Raw genomic sequence first — 23,143 nt, forward strand, 5'->3', positions numbered from 1 at the left:
CACTCAGGGTGTTCAGTTGTGCCGCCGTTCTGTCTGAACCTTGAGCAGGAGAGAAAGATGGTCTGTCGAGTTTCAGAGAAACAGCGACTGGCTAGCGGCATGCCCTCTGATCAACTTGTCAAGTTCCGGCCCGAGGTGCTCCACACCTGTGGCTTAGTACCTACTGGACTTGGAATCTTTATCAATGCAAGACGCTGGTGTGCGGCCAGCCTCTGCTTTCTGAGATACCTCAGCCGACACGCTGCAAACTATCTGGGGCAATCCCACCCTCGCCGCCTCCTAGCCACGTGGGCGTCATAGGCCATCGCCCTGGTTGACCCCTGGTTGGTGACCGAGGCCATCCTGCTCAACATCGAACAATTGGTGTCAGCTATCGCATCAAATTGCAAGACATGTGTTACCACGAATAAGCGCATGGGTGCACAGCCGGCCGAACTCCGTGGCTCTTGATTGGGCCATGCTCGTTTCTTCGCCTGCTCTTGGGCAACGTGGCACACTGGTAGAAGCCGCCAACGATACAGGGCAACAGACGTCACAGGCTCTGTCGGGGCATCAGTGCATTCTGCAACTGGCTTCACTTGCGCACTCTCTCGACGGCCTAGAGGATGGTCATTGCGCTGATCAGTGCTGCTGGAAACCTATGGTTGTTAATGCTGCCATTGTTTGACTCTTCGCTCCCGCACAAATCAGCACTCTCCCACACCATCTCTCTCACCCATCGTGTAGCGTAGCGGCTCTGAACAGACCGGTCGCTACAACCCATATATTAGGTTGGTGCATAAGTTCGTAGTGTTTTTGTTTTGCATGTTGGTATTCCGGATGCTATGGGTTTGTTTATCGACTGTCATTTTTTATTTGTAACTCACTGTTGCTATTTGAGTTTACATATTGACATTTTGTCATTTCGAGACAGTCAATGGAGCTGTGGACGCAAGAAAATAGAGTACCAAGTGGAGAAATCGAGTTCAGTGGAGGGGTGATAGCAACGTAGGCAGCCAGAAACGTTTTCATCGTGTATGAGAATAATACCATTGGACAGAACACCCCAAGAAAACGGCTTTGTCGTTTTAAGGAGGATCGTTTCGACATTAGTGACTCATCATGTTCAGGAAGACCTTCGGGGTTTGGTGAAGAGCTTTCAAACGCATTAATCCAGTTATCCACATCAGTGCACTCGAAAACTGGAAAACGTGATGAGCTGTGAGCATTCCACCATTGTGAGACATTTGCACGCAAAGGAGAAGGTTCAAAAGGTGGGTTGTTGTGTACTGCATGCTCTAGGCCAAAATCACAGAAGTCAATGAGTGTGTCTCTGTTTGCTCGTCACCAGTACCCTCGTGAACAGCACCATCCATTCCTATCCTGTATCTTTACTAGTTACGAATAGTTGTGTCTTTGTGTTAACATAGGGACATGGAAGGAATGATTAAGCGCAAACAGAGCAGCAACTCCCCATACAAAGACTTGAGCGATTCCACAAACGGTACTTACGCGTCTGGTGGATCAGCGATGGTGTGGTGTACCATGAACTGCATCGCCGAGATGTAACCATCACTGCTGGCATTTTTTGTCAACAACTGAGACGTCTTGCAGACGTAAGCCAAGAACAATGAGCAGGAAGACTGCGTGAAATAATGCCACTTCACGGTAATGCCCATGCGGAATCTGCTAGAGTTGGGTTGGGAAGTCATTCCGCACCCACCTAGTCTTGCGCCCTCAGATTTTCACCTTCTCCGCTCTCTACCGGACCTGCTTCAAGAAACTTCTTTTCAGGATGAAAATGCGCTCTGAGCATAGCTAGACGAGTTCTTCGCCTCAAAACCACGTGATTTCTAGAGTCGCGGAATCTAAAAGTTATCCCAGCGTTGGCAGTCTATTGTAAATAGTGAAGAAGAATATATTATTCATGTTATGTGTATCTTTTGTGTTTTTTGAACTTTCGGAAAAACGCTACGAATTTGTGCATCAAACCAATATAACGAAGGGGCGTTAACTTGTCACATGTCAGAACTCCAGCAGGGTAATAGCAGCTCGCTCTGAAAAGTAACGTGTTTTCATGGATTGGGCAGACCACTTAGCAAGAGAAGCAGTCCCCAGGCAATGACAGAACTGCAGCCAAGTTTACATTGCCTATATGTGTAATGTGTTTGGGTTCAGCCAGAATGAATTTGTCCCACATGGAACTGCGTCTCTCTGTTTAACACTAACACAGAAATGAGACAATATGTTGTCCATGGCCCGCATCTCGTGGTCGTGCGGTAGCGTTCTCGCTTCCCAAGCCCGGGTTCCCGGGTTGGATTCCCGGCGGGGTCAGGGATTTTCTCTGCCTCGTGATGGCTGGGTGTTGTGTGCTGTCCTTAGGTTAGTTAGGTTTAAGTAGTTCTAAGTTCTAGGGGACTTATGACCACAGCAGTTGAGTCCCATAGTGCGCAGAGCCATTTGAACCATTTTTGTTGTCCATGAAGAATCACGTATGTGAGAATGAAAGGTTCCTGAACAATACTTCCCTCATACGGTCCTATAGGCGACAGTATTAGCCTATTTTTGTTGGAGCCATTCCATTGCGACTAGTCTCAACAAGCTACTGGAAACTGTAGGTCATTTTCAGTATAATAACATCGACTGGTTCTGCGTAATATTCGAATATTGCCGAACCGAACTAGTATCGAGTACTACGCCCATCTTCAAAGGATGATTAACAGTCACTGCATACGACGTATTACACATCGAATGTTCATTAGTCTTCCCAAACAAGTATCGTGATTTACGCCTGTTTTCAACAGATAATTAAAATATTCACATTTCATGTGTTATGTGTTGTCATTCACAATGCTTCTACACGTGTGCGACTCGCAGGTGCATACAGTGGGTAAAGATTGGTAGAGGGTTGGTGCAGCTGATCGGTACGCGCGCGTGGTATCTCGCATACACAAATTTGTATCTGAAGCCACGCGGCGCGGGTGAAAATTTTTTATGGTTCTTTTTATAAATCTACGAAATTTAAATAATAAACTAGCGTTAGATACCCTATTATTTTTAATGTTAATTATTCTTCCCAGGATGCTGTTAGTTAAGGTCTTTAAACCCAGAAATTAGGCGGTATCTCATTCCATTCAGAGGAACCTACTCCGTGACTGATAATATAAGACTTCCTCTACTTAATTTATTTGTTTATCTGCATCCGTTATCAGAAAATCTTTCTAGAGTTATAATTTTCTTGATTTATGTTCAAATGGCTCTGAGCACTATGGGACTTAACTTCAAAGGTCATCAGTCCCCTAGAACTTACAACTACTTAAACCTAACTAACCTAAGGATATCACACACATCCATGACCGTAACGGTCGCTCGGTTCCAGATTGTAGCGCCTAGAACCGCTCGACAACCCCGGCCGGCCTTTCTTGATTTATGCTTATAAAATATTTCAGTTCAGGGTGCGGCTTATACCCAAGAGGAGGCGGTTTACAACACATGTTTGTTTATAACGGATTTGATAGCGAGGCCTTGTGACACGGCGATCCATTCCTTCATCAGAACTTTTGACAAGTGCAAGATGGTCATTGTTGAATTTGGATTTACAGCAATGCGTCTTCTCAACGCATCCCAAATGTGGTCTATAGGATTTAAGTCGGGGGAATGGGCAGGGCAGTCCATTCACCGAATGTCCTGTAGTTCAAAAAGCTCCTGCACCTTCTTTATTCCATGCGGTCGCCCACTTTCATACCTAAATATGAAGTCAAGACCGAATACACCCCTGAAAAGACGCACATGTCGAAGGAGTACAGCGTCTCAATAACATTGACTCCTGAGCATACTGTGTTCACTGGTTTGGAGATCAGTTCGCCCATGCAGCATTATGCCTCCTCACAGCTTAACACTTGGATCACCAAAACGATCATATTCGACAATTCTGGATGTACCCTAATAAGGCGGGAGGTGGAAACATGTAATGCACCCACGAGAATTGTTGAACATGATCGTATTGGTAGTGCAGACGTGATGGTGTGGGAAGCGTAACATTCGACAAAGCTGTCATATGGCGAGATACGGTATGACGTAATGCACTCAGCCGTTCAGTAATATAGATATTCGGGAAATCCAGCTCACTACTGGAGTTGTCATTACTACAGGGCTATTACAAATGATTGAAGCGATTTCATAGATTCACTGTAGCTCCATTCATTGACATATGGTAACGACACACTACAGATACGTAGAAAAACTCATAAAGTTTTGTTCAGCTGAAGCCGCACTTCAGGTTTCTGCCGCCAGAGCGCTCCAGAGCGCAGTGAGACAAAATGGCGACAGGAGCCGAGAAAGCGTATGTCGTGCTTGAAATACACTCACATCAGTCAGTCATAACAGTGCAACGACACTTCAGGACGAAGTTCAACAAAGATCCACCAACTGCCAACTCCATTCGGCGATGGTATGCGCAGTTTAAAGCTTCTGGATGCCTCTGTAAGGGGAAATCAACGGGTCGGCCTGCAGTGAGCGAAGAAACGGTTGAACGCGTGCGGGCAAGTTTCACGCGTAGCCCGCGGAAGTCGACGAATAAAGCAAGCAGGGAGCTAAACGTACCACAGCCGCCGGTTTGGAAAATCTTACGGAAAAGGCTAAAGCAGAAGCATTTCTTAAACAGGAGATTGGAAAACCGATGGATCGGTCGTGGTGGAGATCATGATCAGCAATTCATGTCATGGCCTCCACACTCTCCCAACTTAACCCCATGCAATTTGTTTCTGTGGGGTTATATGAAAGATTCAGTGTTTAAACCTCCTCTACCAAGAAACGTGCCAGAACTGCGAGGTCGCATCAACGATGCTTTCAAACTCATTGATGGGGACATGCTGCGCCGAGTGTGGAAGGAACTTGATTATCGGCTTGATGTCTGCCGAATCACTAAAGGGGCACATATCGAACATTTGTGAACGCCTAAAAAAACTTTTTGAGTTTTTGTATATGTGTGCAAAGCATTGTGAAAATATCTCAAATAATAAAGTTATTGTAGAGCTGTGAAATCGCTTCAATCATTTGTAATAACCCTGTACATTGAAGAGGAACCGATCAATAACCGCATCAATGAAGCCATCCACTTGTCTTGGATGTACATTCGACCGCATAAAACTTTTCACAAATCGTTACATTCTCCGAAGACTCAAGACTGTCGTCTCCTCCTCTTCCAAGGAGAAGGCAATTTGTCTGTGTTCTGCTTTTCTTTACGCCCTCCTAGCGCTCTCGACACATTAACTCAAGTGTACTCAGATGTTATCTCTAAAATCTGCCGTAACGGTAACGATGGACTTCGTTCTTCTAAATACCACTCGTTAGACAGGAGGTACAATCTGTTTCTCAGTACTTTTTAACGGTTCTACGCGCCTACCTTGCACTACAAAAGCAACTTCGTACATTTCCATAGCACATACTAAAGACAAGACTTCATGAGCACGACAGGCATGACAGAGAAAGTGACTGACCAGTGATATTTCATGAGTTAAACATTTAAGGCGGTGACTGGCCCAGCGGTTATAGGCGCTACATCTGGAACCGCGCGACCGCTGCGGTCGCAGGTTCGAATCCTGCCTCGGGCATGGATGTGTGTGATGTCCCTAGGTTAGTTAGGTTTACGTAGTTCTAAGTCCTAGGTGACTGATGACCTCAGAAGTTAAGTCCCATAGTGCTCAGAGCCATTTGAGTCATTTGACTGGCAAAAACAGCGAACATCTTCAGCGCTTTAATGTGCCTCATTCTGTCATTCATGCAAGAGTAATAATGAAGTAGCTGCCAAATAAGCAGGCCCTACATCTGGTGCAGATTCACTCTGCCCGACGACCCATCACTAAGGATGTTGGGCGGACGTTTCTTTAGATTACGATGAACAAATCATAAAACAAGTTCCGAAGAGATTCCTTTCTCTCTTAATGCCTGACGATGAGCTAAACAGCTTGAAACGGGTGACTCATCGAAATAATAACTCGCAACAGGTTGTAACACACGTTAGTTGCTTATAATATTCCACAAACACGATTACTTTTCAGCACCACCTTTCCATCAGCCGGTACTGGTGTGGATTCGTGACCATTTGGTATTACTGTTACTAATTTATTACGACGAACTGATTTCGTGAGAAGCCCCAGTTTTCAGTGGATCATAGCGAATGTTACATCCATAAATAGCAACACAGGCGTGTAGCATCGATCTGCCATGGCGTGCCACCGTGCTGTTACGATCAGGTAAACAGCGGCGTTATTGTACTCTGCATAACTGTCAAAGAACAAGCGAGATGGAAAGTAACCACACGTAAATCGGACATTCATTTTGTGCAATCGTGACAGCGCACGGCACATCTACTATGATATCACTCCTGTACTTTCTGACGTTTTGTTTACAAATAATACTGAGAAACATACGTTAGTTAATTAATCTACGTAGAGGTATCCATATGCAACTAATGAAGATGTTCAACCAGCTTGGTAGGAGATACACTAATTAATAGCCTCCAAGTAATTGCGTCCTACCAAAGCAGAACTTGTAAAGTAAGGGGAAAGTATTGTTTAAAAGCACAGTGTACTTCTTGTAGCAGATTTGTTGATGTTCTAGTACGAGGGACATTTCATAAATAATGCACACTAATTTCCTTTACTTACACTTTTCTGCAACATCTCTTTACAGTCCTTCAGTATAGTCTCTCTGCTGAATCCCAAAGTCTCGGAAGTTCTGTTATTCCACCCAGGACACGATAGCTGTTCACCTAACGAATGGCCCGGGCAGCAATGGTAGAAAGCTCTCCCAGAGAAAGATAACGATGTCCATGCACACGTTTTTTCTAACTTCGCGAACAAGTCGAAATTTTGTGGATTCATGTCGGGGTTGTGGGGAGGATGCTGTAACACTTCCCATCCGTATTTGCTCAGTTTTTGGGCTACAACGCTGCCGATATGCGGGGACGCAATTTCGTGGAGAATGAGTGGCCCAGCATCGAGCAACTGAGGTCGGGTTTTGTGCATTTTTCTGCGGAGGTTTTGCATGGAGGTACGATAGATGGAAACCCAGTTCTAAGCAAAGAAGGGAAAGCAGAAAGGTGGAAGGAGTATATAGAGAGTCTATACAAGGGCGATGTTCTTGAGGACAGTATTATGGAAATGGAGGAGGATGTAGATGAAGATGAAATTTGAGATATGATACTGCGTGAAGAGTTCGACAGAGCACTGAAAGACCTGAGTCGCAACAAAGCTCCGGTAGTAGACAACATTCCATTAGAACTACTGGCAGCCCTGGGAGAGCCAGTCCTGACAAAACTCTACCATCTGGTGAGCAAGATGTATGAGACAGGCGAAATACCCTCAGACTTCAAGAAGAATATAATAATTCCAATCCCAAAGAAAGCAGGTGTTGACAGGTGTGAAAATTACCGAACTATCAGTTTAATAAGTCACGGCTGCAAAATATTAACACGAATTCTTTACAGACGAATGGAAAAACTAGTAGAAGCCGACCTCGAGGGAGATCAGTTTGGATTCCGTAGAAATATTGGAACACGTGAGGCAATACTGACCTTACGACTTATCTTAGAAGTTAGATTAAGGAAAGGCAAACCTACGTTTCTAGCATTTGTAGACTTGGAGAAAGCTTTTGACAATGTTGACTGGAATAATCTCTTTCAAATTCTGATGGTGGCAGGGGTAAAATACAGGGAGCAAAAAACTATTTACAATTTGTACAGAAGCCAAATGGCAGTTATAAGAGTTGACGGACATCAAAGGGAAGCAGTGGTTGGGAAGGGAGTGAGACAGGGTTGTAGCCTCTCCCCGATGTTGTTCAATCTGTATATTGAGCAAGCAGGAAACAAAAGAAAAATTCGGAATAGGTATTAAAATCCATGGAGAAGAAATAAAAACTTTAAGGTTCGCCGATGACATTGTAATTCTGTCAGAGACAGCAAAGGACTTGGAAGAGCAGTTGAACGGAATGGATAGTGTCTTGAAAGGAGGATATAAGATGAACATCAACAAAAGCAAAACAAGGATAATGGAATGTAGTCGAATTAAGTCGGGTGATGCTGAGGGAATTAGATTAGGAAATTAGGCACTTAAAGTAGTAAAAGAGTTCTGCTATTTGGGGAGCAAAATAACTGATGATGGTCGAAGTAGAGAAGATATAAAATGTAGACTGGCAATGGCAAGGAAAGCATTTCTGAAGAAGAGAAATTTGTTAACATCGAGTATAGGTTTAAGTGTCAGGAAGTCATTTCTGAAAGTATTTGTATGGAGTGTAGGCATGTATGGAAGTGAAACATGGACGATAAATAGTTTGGACAAGAAGAGAATAGAAGCTTTCGAAATGTGGTGCTACAGAAGAATGCTGAAGATTAGATGGGTAGATCACATAACTAATGAGGAAGTATTGAATAGGACTGGGGAGAAGAGAAGTTTGTGGCACAACTTGACCAGAAGAAGGGATCGGTTGGTAGGACATGTTCTGAGGCATCAAGGGATTACCAGTTTAGTATTGGAGGGCAGCGTGGAGGGTAAAAATCGTAGAGGGAGACCAAGAGATGAATACACTAAGCAGATTCAGAAGGATGTAGGTTGCAGTAGGTACTGGGAGATGAAGAAGCTTGCACAGGATAGAGTAGCATGGAGAGCTGCATCAAACCAGTCTCAGGACTGAAGACCACAACAACAACGCTAATATACTGCTGTGTCACTTGTTCCGCCTGGGACTCTATCTCTCATGATGATTCCTTGGTGATCATAAGCAAATATCATCATTCGCTTGAGCTTTCATTAAGCGCGTCGATTTTTATATATATATATATATATATATATATATATATATATATATATATATATTTCGGGGTCGTACTAAGTCTGTATCTCTCCAGTAGCTCTCCATTTATTGGACTGTGATTTCAATTCCGGTTCAAAGTCTCTACCCCACACTTCACAAATAGCGACAATTCGACACAAGACTCCTTCACCTTGACGATCGAAACGTTGATTGAGCAAGGTTGCAATGTCCAACCGTTTCTGCTTCTCTTCAGCAGTCAAACAGTGTGGGACCTATCTCGCAGAAATTTTTCGCTTCTTCAAATCATTTGTCAGAATACGGAATACTGATGTTGGGGCAATTCCCGTGGCTTCAGATCTGCGATCTTCTTCAAAGATATCTGCCACAAGTTTCACACTTCGTTCATCTGCTGATGTCTTTAGCCCTTCGGGTGTTTGATTATCGTCTATGCCCATGTGGCCACCACGGAGACGATTAAGCCAACGGTCCACTGCAAACTCACCACAAATTTCACTTAACGCACTGTGGATTTCTGTCGGGCTTTAGCCGCGAGAGTTTCGGTCTTGAAGTGCGACCTCTTGTCTTGAACAGTCACAGTACTTGAAATACCTGCAGGGTTCATTTTACGTTCGCCGACCTTTTGTTAGAGTACACAGTGAAGAAGCAAAAACATGTGCTTCTTCCTCAAGCTTCCAACTACATCTGACGTAATCTTCATTGTTGTTGCATCAAACAGTCCACAGTAATATCTACCTGTACATTATTTCTGAAGTGCCCCTCGTAGTATTGTTGTTAGGAGCACGAGACAACAAGGTTTTTAACGCTCCTACGTGATTACATGGTGTAGCACTACAGTTTATTTATTTATTTATTTTAGCTTTAGATAACACTGGCTATACAGCCAACAATAGCTATAACTACAAAGTTAACAGAAAAACTTTTGAGTTAAATGACAGAGTAAGCTTAGCGTTGGGGATAGCCAGTATACGAAGGAGATTACATAACGTACAAGTCTGTTATTATGGAACACAGTCTGAGTCTTCGTATCCACATAACAGATCGTAATTTAAAAATTGTACGAAGGAACAATTAATTGAGTCTTCATACGCAAATATATGTCTTAGTTACAATACATATGCACACAAAAGTTTTTCGGAAGGATATTTCTAATGGAACATATATTTATATATACAGCATGGTCAGAAACAGTGTGAAAAGTTTGTAAGGGTGTTGCAGGGTAGGTTATGTTGAGAAATTGTTGTTAAGAAAAATAATGCTTTAAATGCCCTGATATCGTAGTTAAAATGACGTAAATTAGCCAAGATCTTTTGGAGACTTTTGTAACAACGTGCCCCTATTACATATTATGTTTATTAGAGTAGCATTTAAAAATTTCAAGTACTTCAGTCTACATCTTTTCGATTCTTTGCCAATAACATGTATTATTTATATGCTATACATTGTAAAAATATAAGCAGGCTGCGTGAATCCGAATGTTTAGGAAAGTTTCGTGTAAAAAATTTGAAGTAAATCGGTCAAGAAATTTTCGAGACTTTTGGAAACAACGTTTCCCCTTCATATATTACATATACAGGGCGGTCAGAAACAGTCTCAATAGGTTGTAAGGGAGTTGCAGGACAGGTTGTGCTGAGAAATAATCATTAAGAAAAAAGTTTGATACGTTGCGCCGTTTCCGAGTTAATTAGCGATGAAGTTAGCCAATCAGGCGGTTGCACGCGTAAATTCAAACGGGTCGCCAAACATATCCTTCGTTTGGTTTCCTAAATCTGATAGTGAAAGCGGTACAAGAACTGGACACGGTAGTAAGGTTCGAATATGAGTCAAAGGTTGAGCAGTCTCATGTGCTATCATCCAAACTGTGCGAACAACGGACACTGATTGTAAAATTAACTCGGAAACGGCGCAATGTATCGAACTGTTTTCTTTACAATTATTTCGCAGCACAATCTACGATGAAAACCCTTAGAAGCATTTCACACTTTTTCTGACTGTCTTGTAGAGATATTTATGTATTACATACATTTTTAAAAACATATAACATATGTCCGTCCGATATATACCATAGTATCGTTTGAAAACGTGACTTAAATCGGTCAATTGCTTTTTGGGATATTTGGTAACAACGTTAAACAACTTATTATCTTGTACAGTATTGCCATAGAGTATACAGTACATAGCTATGAAGTGAGCATAACCTACTGCCCATGTTCTCAACATCAAACCGGGCTAGTCACGTGATTTTGGGACTATGCTGCTACCCTACTATTTGGGGTAATAGCGAAACTTGAATATTACAAGCATTCGTCTTGTTTTATGGATGTTTCTGCACGTTTGAGCTTTAGTAACAGCTATTGTGCAGTACCTCATTGCTACAGATGTAAAACGAAGCATGTGGGGAGGACCAGCTAGTTTTCATACGCATGTATTGCAAATGAATAATTGTAAATGTCGTATTGATATAAGGCACTGTATATATTGAAAAATATCGAGGCACGGTAGTATAAGATCCTGAACTGCAGAGAAAATTTCTGCGATTTTATGGCCGTGTGTTTGCGAGACAAGTGTATTTGAGTAAACTGCCAATCACTGTATGTGTGTTGGTATTACGTTGATGTGCAGATAAAATTTATACATGGCAATATTGTCTAATTTTCTAAAATTTATGCGTATTCTCAAATCTTTGTGTGCATCTAAGTATTTCTGCATGAGACAGTTTCTATACATTCTCAATGTAATGTATTTAATTAGAACAGAGATTCGACAATATGACTTTGCGCAACAATAAACGTAAGAAAATAATGTTTGGCCGGCGGCTGTGGCCTAGCGGTTCTAGGCCCTTCAGTCCGGAACCGCGCTGCTGCTACTATCGCAGGTTCGAATTGTGCCTCGGGCATGGATGTGTGCGATGTCCATTGCTTAGTTAGGTTTAAGTACTTCTAAGTCTAGGGGCCTGATGACCTCAGATGTTAACTCCCATAGTGCTTAGAGTCATTAGAACCAATTGAAAAAAAAATGTTTCTGGCTGTCACTTCTTATCCCATTACCGAAAAATCGTAAATAAAGTGGAATCTGAGCTCTGATACTACGGCGGAAAAGCACAATACCGTTGCTCTTCACATCTATAAGCCAACTTCACTGCCTTGTATGAAATTGTTAAGATGTCTGAGAAACACAAAGTTTCAAGGCACGATAGTATAAGATCCTGAACTGCAGAGAAAATTTCTGCGATTTTATGGCCGTGTGTTTGCGAGACAAGTGTATTTGAGTAAACTGTCAATCACTGTATGTGTGTTGGTATTACGTTGATGTGCAGATAAAATTTATACATGGCAATCTTGTTTAATTTTCTAAAATTTATGCATATTCTCAAATCTTTGTGTGTATCTAAGTATTTTAGCATGAGACAGTTTCTATACACTTTCATTGTAATGTATTTAATTAGAGCAGAGATTCGACAATATGCCTTTGTGCAACAATAAACGTAAGAAAAAAGTGTTTGGCCGGCCGCTGTGGCCTAGCGGTTCTAGGCCCTTCAGTCCGGAACCGCGCTGCTGCTACGGTCGCAGGTTCGAATTCTGCCTCGGGTATGGATGTGTGCGATGTCCATTGCTTAGTTAGGTTTAAGTACTTCTAAGTCTAGGCGCCTGATGACCTCACAGTGCTTAGAGTTATTAGAACCATTTGGGAAAAAAAAGATGTTTCTGGCTGTCACTTCTTATCTCATTACCGAAAAATCGTAAATAAAGTGGAATCTGAGCTCTGATACTATGGCGGAAAAGCACAATACCATTGCTCGTCACATCTATAAGCCAACTTCACTGCCTTGTATGAAAATGTTAAGATGTCTGAGAAACACAAAATTTGAAGATACTTCTGAAGATGATCTATCTGTAGCACCGAAGTAATAATCCTGAAAGTGTTATACGGGCTAAAATACGCGGTCCCAAAATCACGTGACTGGAGCTGCAACATCTGTTGCGGACAGAATTCTCGTTCTACAAACCCGAGTGCTCACTCCACTGGACAGATGTACCCGCAGGTGGTGTTATTCCTGCATACTTCTCGCGGTTGCACTGAACTGCTAATCATAGGCTTTTTTTTTCATTTAAACACTACAGAGTAGCCCACCACCTGGGTTACTAAGGTGGGCCGTGTGCTACTTAAAACAAGTAACAAGCCAGGCAGTGTTTGGTCTCTTAGCCGAAATGGCTGCTTGCAAGTTATGTCAGCTTGACAAGTCCCCATTCCGTTACCGTCCCTGCCACGTGGAGGCGGACCTTTTCTAAAGTTTCTGCCCTGGCTGTTGCTCTTGTGTTAGTACGCTAATTAATACAGTGAGTGACGTTTATCTGCAAACTAATTGATAAAAACTAATGAAATTATTTTAATATAAAATGAAACATAAAAGATATAAAAAAGAAATATACACGAAAGAAAACAAAGAAAAAGAATTCTAAACTATAAAGTGTCTACAGAGAACCGAGTTCTCGCTAATGCAATTTTAGAGTACAATTTAAACATATTCCCAAAATTTGAACTAGGCTAGATTTTTCTATGTAAGATTGTAAGTGATATTAGAATTTCACATGAAACATAGTAGCATAATGAATATTGAAATAGCTTGCATAGACAATCTTAGATACAGGAGGTATTCAGTAGCTATGTATAAACATAATAGGATGCCTCTATTCAAAAATTAAAAAATAAAATTAAAGTATGAGATAACATACAAATCATCAATTATTAAAAAGATTAATAAAAAGAATATGATTATACTTAGAGTAAAAGGAAATAAGTGTCTGATTCTCTCACATGCAATTCCTGAATGTGGAGGCTATGTATGTGCCTGTAGACTGAACATAACTAGATTCCTCTATGTGACATTGAAAATGAGGTTTCAAATTACATGTGAATAATAAAATAATATGAATATTAACATTTAGCAATACAATTTTATCTTGCAGACTGTTAATCATAAATGATACCAAAATTATCCCCAACACAAATGAAATTACAGAAATATTCAGATAGCTGAAGATTATACATAATCAATTCCTCTATACAGGGTTTTATTTTGGGCAGTAGATTACAAAAACAGAAAAACAATGTTAATATATCATAAAGCTAGGATACTATATTAGACAAATCAAAAATAAGGTACATAGAAGTTTAAATTGTGATAATTTAAGTGTAAAATTACTTAATACAAGTAAATCCAGTGTATGTAGCAAGACAAGTGACAAGCCCAACAGGAAGGGGAATCTGCGTGAATGTCCAATGAGATCTCTGTTACTCTGTGAGAAAAAACTGGGAGCCTACAGTGTATGTTGAATGAAGTACATCATCAGTATGTGTGACACAATCATTGTGAGTTAGGCCCATCTACATCCATATAGTATTGATCAATATCTATTTCGCAGCCCTTCTACACCTTCCGTCAGAATTAATCACTGTCTGTTCTATTGTCTGTGTCACTGTCAGAGCTTGTATCTTCCCAAGTAATGTGTTGAGGTTCTGTTACTGTCTGTATTCTTGTTCTGGCAGTAGGATGTTGATTTTTGCATATGTCAAGCAGTGTCGTTGACACTGAGTCAGCCAGACTATTTAAGGTGTTCCATTTATCTGGGTCCTGAAGAACCGCACTGACCTCATCATCTCTTATTGCACGTCGTGCATGGTCCAGTAGGTTACACGTTAGCACGACATGTTCAGGCGTTCCAAGAATGCCACATGTGCAAATCTCGGTTTGCCTTACTCCCATACGGTGTAGATGTGTTGGATATGGTCCGTGCCCAGTCAAGTAGTGAACCATGCCACGACTTAGCTCCACATGTTTTAGCTTTAACCCCTCAGATACATTTGGAAAAAAGGAAAAGACACGCCGCCCTTTGTCTGATGTCTCCCATTCTCTTTGCCACGTGTCTAACTTCCATTTATGTAGCTGTTGCTTGGTTTGTATGTTTTCTCCTGTTATTTGGAAAACCGTTTCGAAGTCACCATTTTTCAACCAATATGAGGCAGCTCTACAGCGAATAGTGAGGTCTATTGGGCGTGTTCCTAGGACCACATACAGGGCCTCAACAGGTGTTGTGCTAAACGTTCCCGACATCCTAAGTAATACACTTCTTTGCCCTCTCCTGACTATTGTTTTATAAGTTACTAAACATAGACGATGTGCCCAGGCACATATCCGAGTGTGTAGTGCCTTTGCAGGGCGCCTGCGGTGTGGTGCGCCACGGATTTCTGGACAGGCGGTGCGACATAAATCCGTGTGCCAGATGACCGGTCGGCGCCTTTTGACAAGTTGCCGCGCCCGCTGCGGTGCCGCGCACGGTGCAAAGCGTTAGCCCGCTCGGGGCGTCCGGGGTTGGAGGTGGGGGTGCGGGCAGCTGCCGGGGCGCCGCGCCAAGCTGGGTCGATACGCGTCCCCTGCCGCGCCGGCTGCCCCCACCACCCACCCCCTGCCGCCGCCCCTGCCGCTGCTGCAACCACTGCGGCCCGCCCCCACCACTCTGCGCCCTTCCAGAACTTTCCTGCGCGGTCGCTGCCGGCCTCGGCAAGGCCCAGCTGCGGCGCAGCGCGGGTTGCAGACTCCACAGGCTGACCGCAACGCGCCGATTTTTTATTTGTTAACGGACGTGAACATTTTCGTAAATCACACTGTACTCGTAGCCCTGGTAGAGTACGCGTTACTACTCCGTTGTCGGCATCCGTTTACTCTGACTAGGAACTGACAATCGAAAGCATTGCTGTGCCCCAATACATGACAAACTACGACTTTGTTACACCTCAAAGAGGCCGAAATGTCTTGCTTACGTCCCAGAAATAAGGAGGGGGAATTACTAATAGTGTACATTCCAGTATTTCATCACTGGAGCGCAATCAACCTCCGCACGTGTACAAGGACGTAGTGAGGATTTTGTAAAAGACGGCGTCTGATTTGTTAAAGTAGACCTTACTTAATAAGATTCATGTTTTTCATTTATTCTGAAAATTTCCATGAATGGATGATAAACCATTTTATTCGACAATGATCTGAGAGTTTTCACCAAGCGGAATATAAACTCCTTACTTACGAGTGTCGTATTTTGGCAAACTGCTAAGAAGCACTCATTATCCAATCTCCCTTCACCCTTTTTTCAGTCTGGATTTGAGCTGAGAAAGTGATCAGGAATGGACGGATGCTAATTTTTGGGACACCATGATTATTACCGACAGGGCTTTTGGAATAAAGAGATCTATGTTCGACAGAGAAGCTAGAACAACCGCATCGCGCGGATGTTTTATTTGTTAACGGACGTGAACATTTTCGTAAATCACACTGTACTCGTACCCCTGGTAGAGTACGCGTTACTACTCCGTTGTCGGCATCCGTTTACGTTTGCTCGGAACTGACAATCGAAAGCATTGCTATGCCGCAATACATGACAAACATACGACTTTGTTACACCTCAAAGCGAACTGAAGACCTGTACAGAGCGGCAGGAATGTCATGCTTACGCCCCAGAAATAAGGAGGGGGAATTACTAATAGTGTACATTCCAGTATTTCATCACTGGAGCGCAATCAACCTCCGCACGTGTACAAGGACGTAGTGAGGATTTTGTAAATGACGGCGTCTCATTTGTTAAAGTAGACCTTACTTAATAAGATTCATGTTTTTCATTTATTCTGAAAATTTCCATGAATGGATGATAAACCATTTTATTCGACAATGATCTGAGAGTTTTCACCAAGCGCAATATAAACTCCTTACATACGAGTGTCGTATTTTGGCAAACCACTAAGAAGCACCCATTCTCCAATCTCCCTTCACACTTCTTTCAGTCTGGATTTGAGCTGAGAAAGTGATCAGGAATGGACGAATGCTAATTTTCGGGACACCACGATTACTACCGACAGGGCTTTTGGAATTAAGAGATCTATGTTCGGCAGAGAAGCTAAAACAATTTTTGGTGGAGAAAATGCAATGTATCTGAAATCATTCAGCCCTACACTCCCCAAATTTCCTCATTTAAGTATGCACTTATCATTTCTTACAGTGTAAGAAAGCTCATTTTCTGCATTAAAGAATTTCCCAGTAGACAAATGCTCGAGCCTAAATGAGGAGAAATTGGGTCTATGTTTATTTATCATATAGCTTTTATTGCCTGGGGTCTCCGAAAAGATGCTCGGCTCATCTTCGATGCGGCTCTTTTCAATTAAGCATAGAGACTGCATCTTTAAGGAAATTGGAATCCGTCTCGGAAGAAAGGGATTCTGAAGGAATTGGCTATGGCCTATAGTAAGGGAACAATCCTGGCATTTGCCTAAATTGAAAACCGGAAACTACAAAAAGCCTTTGTCGACGTTGCAGGCGGATGGATTTAAACCACATCGCCTCCCAAATCCAAGGACTATTAGCTCAGCGGCTCAACACGCAGAGCTAACCCAAGTCGGTAGAGAGTTTGGAAAAACTGGCTGTTATACTTTTTTTCAAATAAAATAAAATGCATCACAACAAAATATTGAATTCTGACATTGCATGTTTTTCCTTTAGCTTTGATTGTTAAGTTATTTGATAGTGCATGAGTGCACGCATATTTTAAGACTTAAATTGTGCATGGAATTGATGGTTTCACTTATTATAGCGTAAATAGATTTTGGACGATCGGGAGAGGGAGGGATGCAGGGCGCACTCGGCGTGAACGAATCCAAGCAGTGAAAAATATCTTTTAGAAACGAGCGAACTGAATGTCCTGTCGTCACATATCCCTTCCGCTCTACACAAAGCCTTCCCCATCATTGGCTGTCGGAACGGTTTTCATAATTGAGTACCACATGGATGACCAGATTGGGTGATATTTTCCCATTTAGCCTAATAATGATTGATAATATTGAGCAATGTTTTCAAAGAAATGCAACCATCGCCGTTTGCGAGATACGAGGGCTATCCACAAAGTACATTACGTTTTGGAATTAAAAATAAATAAAGTATTGGAAATTTTTTTTATTATATACAGATGAAAGCCACACCTAAATACTACTTTTCTACATAGTTGCCATTTAAATTAAGGCACTTATCGAAGCGATGGACGAGCTTGGAAATTCCTTCGTCGTAAAATTTGGCCGTCTGCGCCTTCAACCACGTGGTTACCTCTTCTTGAAGCTGTGCGTCGTCATCAAAACGCTGCATAGCCAACCACTTCTTCATTGCTGGGAATAAGCGGAAGTCGCTCGGTGCCAGGTTGGGACTGTACGGCGGATGAGGAAACAACTCCCACTTAAAAGATTCGAGAACTTCACGAGTGGCATTTGCCGTGTGGGCCCGGGCGTTGTCGTGAATCAGCAAGATCTTTGAGCCCAACTTTCCCCTGCGCTTGTTTTGTATTGCTCGTCTGAGGTTGTGCAGAGTTTGACAATACCTTTGAGAGTTTATTGTAGTGCCTCTTTCCAGGAAATCCACAAAAATCACACCTTTTCCGTCCCAAAAGAAGAGGTAACCACGTGGTTGAAGGCGCAGGCGGCCGAATTTTACGACGAAGGAATTTCCAAGCTCGTCCATCGCTACGATAAGTGCCTTAATTTAAATGGCAACTATGTAGAAAAGTAGTATTTAAGTGTGGCTTTCATCTGTATATAATAAAAAAAATTTCCAATACTTTATTTATTTTTAATTCCAAAACGTAATGTACTTTGTGGATAGCCCTCGTATTTTTGTTGAGCAATGCGATTTTTTGGTGACACAGACTAATTCAAATGTGTTTTTATGCACTGATTTTAATTTAATGTTTGCCTTCTGCGGCCTTGTGAAATATTGAACTATTACCACAGAGTTCTAGCAGCCTACAAATAAGGACGCTAATGCTAACGCTAAACTGCCGTAGATAGGTAATTAGGCTGTTATAGTAATGCGTACATTTTTTTACTTACCATAAATCTGTCGGACAGATCAAAATCGATTCTCCTCTCATTTCTTGTTACAAACTAATTCATAATTAGAAACTGTCATAACCACACCCAGCACAAAAACAATAAAAAGTATCACTTACTGAGACTTGGTACCAAGGAAGGCACGATTGGGTCGTGATTGTGGACGGCGCCATAATCAATTACTATTGGTTAGTTTACTTTTCAATCACGTACGCATTATTGGGAAACAACAACAAATAAAAGGTGACAATAAATTAATAAGTGTTCCACTGCTGGAGGGCTTAATGACAACAAATTCAAACTATTTCTCGGCTGAAGGCCCCAATAGTAATAATTTAAAAACTGTTTCACGGCTGAAGGCCTGAATAGCAATCCTTTAAGAACCAGTTAACGTCTTCAACTTGCAATTACAATTATTAAAATATTTTTAAAGGACAATCATCAAAATCTCTCTGCTAGAATACAATTGTCTAATTAAAATTTTAAGACAATTAACACTCACGGCTAAAGCCTTAGTGACAACAGATTCAAATATTTCCCGGCTGAAGAGCCCAATAGTAATAATTTAAAAACTATTTCTCGGCTGAGGCCTGAATAGCGTTCTTTTAAGAACCAGTTAAACATCTTCAAACTTGAAATTACAGTCATTGGAATATATATATATATATATATATATATATATATATATATATATATATATATATATATTGGAAAACAATCATCAAATCTGACCAAATCAAGAAGGGGGGGGGGGGGATGCATACGTTGCTCCAAGGATCGACCTGGGGAAGTCCCTCAAAACTTCGCAATTGATGAGACAGGCAGCCGCGCGTTGCATTCACTTGCAAACGCACTGGCGCCAATGAACACAAGAAGAAGACGACAATCGTAACTATGCCAACTAAACGACGCCAGTCTAGCAACGGTACCAACGCGAGCCGCAGCACGGCTCACTTACATTAAATTCAACAGCAACTAAGAACTGGACTAATTAACAAAATAAGAACTGAGCTCAAGCAAGGCCAACAAGTGGTCATGGCTAAATAGGGATGCAATTTTGTCACATGATGACATGGTTGGAGACCGCGGTTGTTATTTGAAAACAAATGTTGATGGTGTTGCGACGGCAACCAACCACAAATTTATTTTAAGTTCGTTTATTCAAAAGGTAGTATTACCAGTTTCGAATCATTACAACTGTACAGGATGGGAGTGTGGGCAAGCGATGGGCATTATGGACTGAATAGGATAATATTTAGACAAAGGCCATTTATTGGCGAAAGCATGTTAAAAATGGGTCAAACAGCCAGGCCTAGAGAGGCGAGGGTGAGCCAGCGCGTAAAATTTGGCGAAACATAGTTCGCGAAGATAACGAAAGCTGGCGTCTACCAATCGGGCCAGTCCGAGCGGCATGCCGGTTGACTGAGCGCCGGGAGAAGCGGAAGGTGTTTACTGCTACAGGGCGCGCTTCCAGGAGCACAAGGAGACAAGAGAGCGAGCGCGGCGACGGGCGGCCGGGTATATTCGACGCACCACGTGGCTTCCTCCGCCCTGATTGGTCGGGACCGAGAAACCCGCGGGTGCGGCAATGGAACTTTCCAGAGCGTTGTCTGTAAGCGACGCCTGGAATGTCGTTACCTCGTAAGCACATGAGGGAGGCGCGTGATTAAGGTGCCCTTCCTCGGTGCTGACTTCCTGTTACTAGACTGTGGGACGAAAGAATTTACAGCCAGCTAACACTGCCGGCCGTGGCTTGGCCACAATGGAAAAATGAAGTAACCGTTTGGAAGCTCATATAATAAAGTAAAACCCCCTACTGTCTGGCTCATCTTTTACGCAATTCATCGTCAGATGGCTTTCATGCTTTCATTAGAACATGTGCTGTGGTTTTTTATTGATCAGTTGTCGTGAAATGTCGGCCTGGAGTATTTGTTTTCATAGTTTTCGTCCAACAAATGATGTTCGTAGTTCTCACCACATTCTTATCGTTGCACACATAAATTTGTATCATTGAGCACTTTAGATTTGTCTCAGAATATGCATGGGGGCTTAATTAAATACGATTGAAAATATTTTTTATTTTTTAGTAGCTGTATGTCCGATTACGCTGTGTCTCGTAATCGGTTGGCCCTGACTAGTATTGTTACGCAATCTGACTGCATAGAATAACAACAAACAATGAAAGAAAATTTTCGTAAACACAATTAATTAAGTCCCCAGCAACTATAAAACCGACTAAACCAAAGCACAAGTATAACTGTTCTGTATGTGGAAGTATGACTCAACGCACATCTGGCACGGTTCTTCTTCAATAAGACAAGAATTTTTAAATACCAATTATAGTGACGTGATAAAAGAAAATTAGAAATACTATAATTGCGCAAGAAAGCAGAATTAAACTCTAATACAAGAACACACTCCAGATGCTTTGTTGACTGAACCTGTAATGACGCATTATTTAGGACAATGAAATAAAAAGAAACGGAGTTTATTACCTCATTTATATTGATGAAAATCACTCTAATCCTTACATTATATCTCACACCGACTCTCTACTATCACATCTCAACCAGAACTCTCCAATATCACATCTCAGCAAGCACTGCCTAATAGCACATCTCAACAAACACTCTCTGCTACAACATCTCAGCACAGACTACCCCGAGTCCTCGACAGGCACTGACTACCACGAGCTCTCGACATGCACTGTGGAGGCGGCTTAATAATACTCTTTGGCGCAATCTCTGGCGCAGTGGCTCAGTGTAGCCACCTTTCAAATACATTTCTAACATGCATGGCATGTTTTCATAGATAAAATACGTGCAGTGCATACTCTTCAACGTGGTCCGTTGCTGGGCGCAAGTTTGGTAAGGAGTTCTTGTAGTAAGACGTTCCATTCCGCCACCAGTGCGGCTGACACTTTCTGGATCGGTGTTGGTACATGGGGACGTCTTCTCAACGCAGCCCACACATGTCCGATCGGATTTAAGTCGAGAGAACGGGTAGGACCAGTCCATTAGCCGAAATTCCTCTCGGGGAGATATCCTCCAGCTGCGCAGATCTCGCCGTGTGAGGGACCGGCCAGCCTTGTCGTACATGATCGTTTTGGTGATCCATGAGATATGGTGTAGGGAGACGTAAAGTCGCACGGGTGTACTGACATCCAAATCTTTGAATACCGTTGAGCCGTGGTAAAATTTGCTGTTTTGAAGAGCGCGCCGCAGCGCGTAGTGTGAAGCAGTCGCCCTCCGTTTCTGACGGTGGCACCGCTGTGGCAATTGCAGCTTTTGTGTCTCCCTCTGGTGGGAAAGGAGAAAGGTAGCCTGTTCACGTGCATTTAAGGGGCGCTATGAGCTCGCTAGGCGGCGAGTCTGGTGAGTTGGTCAGCCGGGCCAGAGTGGGGCAGTCAGTGTCTGTCTGTCGTCCTGAGTGCTAGTATGCGTTAGGCCGCCAGTCTGCTCGAGTTTGTTCAGGAAATGGTCATTGGCGGTTGGATCGATCGGTTGGTCGGTCTGAGACACAAGATGACTTGTCCGTTTTGAGCGTCGGTGCATGTGAGGTCGCCACGTGAGTCCAGTGGGCCGCGCCGTATAGCGAGGGGTAGTGGCTTCGCGGAGGACACGAGAGCAACAGGAGTCAACCCATGACGTCGGTCTGGCCGGTACGAGCTGCGACGCCGTGAGACGGGAGATCGGCGCGTCTTCCTGCGTCTGTTGAAGCGGCTGGCAGCCGACGGTTCGGGAGAGCGTTTCGGGGGTGCTGCGCCAGGTCTTCGCCAGACATCGCAGTTTATTAGAAGTTAAGTGATTCGTGATATGTTGTTTCATTTACTTGTTAAATTCTACTTGTTTTCTTGGTCAGTCTCTCGTCCCCAGCTTGCTCGTCTGTCTCCCGTCCGCATTTGTTAGGCAGTTGGTGTCTGTCTTTCTGTCTGTCGGTCTGCCGTACGTTAATAGCTGCCTCTGTCATGTTTGTCGGATTCGGTGTTAACGAATTTATTGCTTGAAGTGTAACGGCCGAATTCCTGAAATATGTTTTTATCTTGCCTATCATCTTGAGAGGCGGTATATGTGTAATGTAGAGCATGTTGTATATTTTATGTAAGATTGCATTTCATGGGTTTTTATTTAAATGGTCATTTCAGTATGTAAAGTTGCCACCCTTCCACCTTAAAACTTTTTTTAAATCAAGTTGCACCTTCGGTGGCAAGTTAATTTTTTTTAATGTTAGTGTTTTGTACCATTTCCATCGCTCCTACGGGGTGCATAGTTTATGTGCTTGTGAGTTGTTAAAATTTTTAGTTTAAAGTAATCTGGTGTGTTGCAGAATTGCACCAGTATAGTGGTGGTGGTGGTGGTTAGTGTTTAACGTCCCGTCGACAACGAGGTCATTAGAGACGGAGCGCAAGCTCGGGTTAGGG

The sequence above is a fragment of the Schistocerca americana genome, chromosome 1, assembly GCF_021461395.2.
Source record: "Schistocerca americana isolate TAMUIC-IGC-003095 chromosome 1, iqSchAmer2.1, whole genome shotgun sequence".
Taxonomy (NCBI): Eukaryota; Metazoa; Arthropoda; class Insecta; order Orthoptera; family Acrididae; genus Schistocerca; species Schistocerca americana.